Source organism: Hylobates moloch, unplaced genomic scaffold (assembly GCF_009828535.3).
Source record: "Hylobates moloch isolate HMO894 unplaced genomic scaffold, HMol_V3 SCAFFOLD_1, whole genome shotgun sequence".
NCBI lineage: Eukaryota > Metazoa > Chordata > Mammalia > Primates > Hylobatidae > Hylobates > Hylobates moloch.
In genome coordinates, this window is record NW_026652276.1 from 177,352,819 (window position 1) to 177,358,818 (window position 6,000).

The following is a 6,000-nucleotide window of genomic DNA, read 5'->3' on the forward strand; positions in this document are numbered from 1 at the left end:
AACCATCTATCCATACATAAGTGTATATGTATCTATCTTGATAGTGAGAAAGATGTGTTCAATAGGTATATTATACATGTATAAATATATATATATATAATATATGTATCTCGATAGTGAGAAAAACATGGGTATCTACATAAGCTTTTGAATTTAGTGCTCTTTCACCAGCCACCAATTTATATTCTCTAGATAGCTTCTGTAGGTACTTTCTTAGTTTGGTGTAAATTTTGTTTTAATTAACAAATAATTCTTAATGGTCTGTTTTACACCAACACTATTCTCAGGGGACAAAGACATAAGCAAAGGAGTGTACTCAAGTGAATCAAAAACCTGTATCTACAAACTTGCACACAGATATTTATAAAAGCTTTATTCATAATTGCCAAAACTTGCAACCAAGATGTCCTTCTGTATGTGATTATATTAGTAAACTGTGGCACATCCAGACAATGGAGTATTATCCAGCACTAAAATGAACTATTAAGCCATGAAAAAACATGGAGGAAACTTAAATGTATACTTCTAAGTGACAGAAGCCAGTCTGAGAAGGCTACATACTGTACAATTCCCCAACTCTATGACACTCTGGAAAAGACAAAACTGTAGAGATAATAAATCAGGGATTGCCAGGGGTTAGGGAGAAGGGGAATAAATAGGTGGAATACCGAGAATTTTTCAGGTAGTGAAACTTCTGTGTATGATACTATGAGGGTGTATACGTTTCATTTTACATTTGTCAAAACCCATAGAATGCACAACACTGAGTGAACCCTAATGTAAACTATAGACTTTAGAGGATAATGATGTGTCAGTATAGGTTTATCAAGCATAACAAATATATTCTCTGGTTGGTGATATTGATAAGGTGAGAGGCTGTGTATGTGTGGGTATATGGGGAATTGCTGTATCTTTTGCTCAATTTTGCTCTGAACCTGGAACTACCCTAAAAATAAAGTGCATTAAAGGGAATGGTAGTGGGTGGGGATGGGGGAGGGAGGAGTTATTCATGGGTACAAAACTATAATTAGATAAATTAATAAGATCTAGTATTTGATAGCACAACAGGGTGACTGCGGTCAATGATATTTTATTGCACATCTTAAAATAACCAAAAGACAACTGGGCACAGTGGCTTACACCTATACTCCCAGTATTTTGGGAGGTCAAGGTGAGAGGATCACTTGAGGTCAGGAGTTTGAGATCAGCCTGGTCAACAGAGTGAGACCCTGTCTCTGCAAATAAGAGAAATGAGCTGGATGAGGTGGCTCACACCTGTAGTTCCAGCTACTTTGGGGGGCTGAGGTGGGAGGGTCACTTAAGCCCAAGAGTCTGAGGTTGCAGTGATGTAGGATCATGTCATTGCACTCCAGCATGGGCAACAAAGTGAGACCCTTCAAAAAAAAAAAAAAAAAACACCAAAAAACTAACAGAATATAATTGGATTGTTTGTAACTCCAAAAAAGGATAAATTCTTGAGGTAGTGGATGACCCATTTACTTTGATGTGGTTATTGCACATTATATGCCTGTAGCAAAATATCATATGTACCCCATAAATATAAAAACAATTATTGAGGAGCTCAAAGAACTTTGGTTTGGTTTATGTAAATTATATTATTGATATTTACCATACTACAAATTGAAAAATAGAATTTAAAACATACTTATTAATTTGGTTTCATGTTTTGGTGAAAAAATGTTTTCCAAAACAAAAAAAATTATATGAGAACTGAATGCTGTTTCTGCTTTCCACATGTCATAATATGTTGTATATTTGTAGTATAAGAAATGAAGTCCAGCCTCATACTGATACGAATTTAGAAAAGAGAGAGCCTCACAAACTCAAGAAGGCTTGAGGACCTCAAGGATCTTTAGACTGTGATTTGAGAAACAGTATTCTAATTCTACCTATTTTTCCCGCTAAAAGAAGCATGTGTAAATATAAATAAATGAGAATAGCAGTTTTAAAATCAAAATTTTAATTTTTAAGCACATGCTTTGTAATATTCCATGACTTCTGATACACCTTACAGCTGATCATGCCCCACCTGTATTTCACAATGCTTACAGAGACCTTTGCTGTTATAGAGGGTTTATGTTTAAGTCCTTTCTGTGGGTTGAGTTCAGAAGGTCTCATTTGCCTTTTTACTTTATTTCTCTAAAGCGCCCTATGTTGTGAAAAAAGGCAAAAGATAGTTATAAAAGTAAGACTCTATACTAATGATGTTTAAATAGTGTCCTTTCTTCCTTTCACATCTCTCAAGTTATTTAGTCCTCGAACTCCGACGCTGCTAGAGTAAAGTGGAATGCCAAATTAAGATCATATCCTTTTATATAATCTCCAGTGGAGTTCTTGCCTCAAAAAAATTATTTTGTTTTTCACTTTCTAATCCCTTTCATGAACTGTGTGCTTCTTCCCTTTCTCTAGTCCCTAAGTACTCAGGGCTCATAAAGCTATCCAAACACATAACTGCACCAAAGCCCATGGGCCCCGCTTTTCTTGAAGCCTGGATTTAGGCTCTGAATATCTGGCTTGCTGTGACCCTACAAAGGGACTATATAGATATTCCTGCTTTTATTACTAAGTACAGAGGTGCTGATATTTTTCTAGATAACAAATTGCAAATTTTATAAATTATAGAACGTGTATTGCTTCAAATCTCCCTTCAAATTCCTAGACTTACCCTTACCACCTTTACTAACAATATCCATTTTTGTCCTACTAAAATAAGAGCCATTTGCCAGGAATTACAACTATGCTTTTATCCACCCTGAAATCATTCTGCACCTTCAACTTCTATCATTCTGTCTCATATCTCAGGAACCCTTCCTTTGATTCTGTTATCCACTCATGCTCCCCCATCACATACCTCTCCATTTGTTCATTTAGCATGTATTGATGAATCAAGAAAGTATTTTAAGCATTTTGTTAGATTCACAAATGGACATGATTTCAAAGAGCTATGTTTGCCAGTAGAGATAAAAGTGACAAGGTACACTGTGAATTAAGAAGATGGAATGGTTACTCAAAATGGGTGTGGGAGGAAAGGAATAAATAGCATATTGTGGAATATGTAGCATTTCATAGACTCTTGCTAGATAGATAAAACTTGAACAGGCCAGGCGTGGTGACTCACGTCTGTAATCTCAGCACTTTAGGAGGCTGAGGTGTGTGGATCACCTGAGTTCGATACCAGCCTGACCAAAATGGTGAAACCCCGTCTCTACTAAAAAATACAAAAATTTAGCCAGGCATAGTTGCAGGTGCCTGTAATCCCAGTTACTCGGGAGGCTGAGGCAGGAGAATCGCTTGAACTGGGGAGGCGGAGGTTGCAGTGAGCCAAGATTGAGCCATTGCACTCTGACCTGGGTAGCAAGAGCAAAACTCTCTCTCAAAATACAAACAAACAAACAAACAAAACTTTAACATAACGAGATGGGGCAAATGAAGGGTGTAAGCTTGTTAGGGCAGCCACAACAAAATAATGCATGCGGCATTAACAGCAAAATTGAAGGTTTTTTTTTTTTTCACATTTCTGGGGGCTAGAAGTCCAAGATCAAAGTGTGGCAGGTTTAATTTCTTCTGAGGTCTCTCCTGACTTGCAGATGGCTGTCCTCTTGCTGAGTCATCATGTGGCTGCATTTTAACTTAATCACTTTTTAAAGATCTTTTCTCTAAATACAGTTACACACTGAAGTACTGGATGTTGGGACTTTGATGTATGCATTTTTGGAGAACACAATTGAATTCATAACAGGGAGATTAGGGTATCCAAACATAAGGGGCAAATGAGTAAAACAGAAGGAAAGGAGAGCAAATCAATGGAGAATAGACATTTCCCCTGTTCATATATAAACATACATATCTTCTAGAGAGCTGTACATTCTAATACATATTTTTTGATATTGATAATAACCGTGAATCTGAATGATGTGGAAGGGTTATCAATATCAATAAAATTTGAAGTTATTTTTAAATTATTAAAATAAATATATTTTAGAATGGTCTGATATTTATATTCATATGATTAACTTAGAATAAAGCTTTAAAATGCTTAAATATATTTATTGGGTTTTCAATACTAGCTGTATTTTATTCTATCTTGTTTGAGTTTCCATCACCTCAACCAACATCAGAGGATGTCTATGATTAATGAATGAATGACAAGCAATTATCAGGCAAAGATACAAAGTATAGTATTTAATTGTAACTTAATTTCTTATCCAAAGTAAACGACAGTTTGTTCCCAACTTATAATGTTTTGACTTACGATTTTGCAGTTTTACAATGGGTTTATCAGGACATAACTCCATTATAAGTGAGATCATCTGTATATATCAAGCATGATAATACCCATGTCATCTTTCATTAAAATATAATATTAAATATTTTGTAAATTTTGTAATATAAAACAATACAATATAAAGATAATTAGAAAAAAGATGCAATAAATATCCTTTAAATTCATTAGGTATAGATAAGATTTCTGAAAGAATAGACTTCTAAATCATATGCATATGTAATATATGTATCTTACATATTTATATGTCCATATAGTTAAGTATGTATGTACCTTAAAATTACACATAAACTTACATATTGATTGCCTACCTATGTTAACCATTTTAAGTGAATATGAACTTCTATAATTTGAATTCCTAAATAATGAATAGGTTTGCATTATATTTATTTTTTAAAAAAATATTGTAAAATATGTGTTCCCATTAGAGACCAAAGGATTTGAAGAGACTCAAACCACAGTCTCTCATGTTTCTTCAGCTTGATTTGGGAAATATTTAATAGGAAATGAAAAAGATGATTGAATTAATAATGTTCTGTAGGTGATTTCTGCCAATGGTAGTACAAATATACTTAAGTACCTGTTTAAGCTTCTCTGAAAGGCTATGATATTCAAACATCTTTTAGTCATAGCTGGCCAGAAATCGTTTGGAAATATTAATTTGTAAGCAAGTCAGATAACATTCTGTATGACTTCTGAAATCAGTATTGTGGATATATATCAAATAGAAATATTAATGGAGAGGAGAATTCTGGGAAGATAGCAGAATAAAAAGCACCAAGAATCTGTCTCATCATCTAAATAGCAATTGCACTGTCAGAGTCTAGCTGATGTAACTTTTTTTGTGAATTCTGGTGTGTATTGAAGACTTTCAACTTTCAAAGGTAAATTCGGACTTCAAATTGTGATTAATTTCAGTCAATTAGAGTTCTAGCACAGTAGCAGTTGCTTACCACCCAACCTCAGCCCCACAGCGTGCATCTGTGCATGTGTTATGGAAGCCAGAGTGGGAAAAGCAAAAAAAAAAAACAAAAACAAAAACTGTGTTCCAAATATTAGTGATCTGTGCTCTTATGATTCATTGCTGTTTCTAATCACACAAGTTTAGACAAAGAGATGGTTAGTCATTGTTGTAGCATTCACCCCCATTTCTGAAAGCCTATCCCCTGCTGATTGAAGTGACTTCCAGCAGATTTAGATGGCTGCTGGCATTCTTTTCTTCTCTATTCTTAATTTTTCCTGTTTTCCTCTTTTGGGAGTGAGATATTAAAGACTAGAATATTCAAAAACAACTGTATACACAGAGAAATATAGAAAGTGATGTCTCAAGCCCAGAGAAATGCACAGATTCAGAAAAGAACTAAGAAGACCTTAGGTTTGTACCTCTGGTTGATCTTTTCCACAAAGACAACCTACAACAATAAAGAAAGAAAGAAAAATAACAAAACTCAGGAAAACCAGGGGAAGAGGGAGAATCTGATTTCCAAAGTTTTCACATTACTAGATTCAAGCATTCAGTTTTCAACAACAACAACAATAAAACACATAAGGCATACAAAGAAGTAGGAAAGTATGGCCCATTCAAAGGGGAAAAAATGAATCATTCAAAACTATTCTTGAAACAGAAAGCTGTTGGCAGAACTATTAGACAAAAACTTTAATATAAATAACTTAAAGATACTGAAAGAACTAAAGTA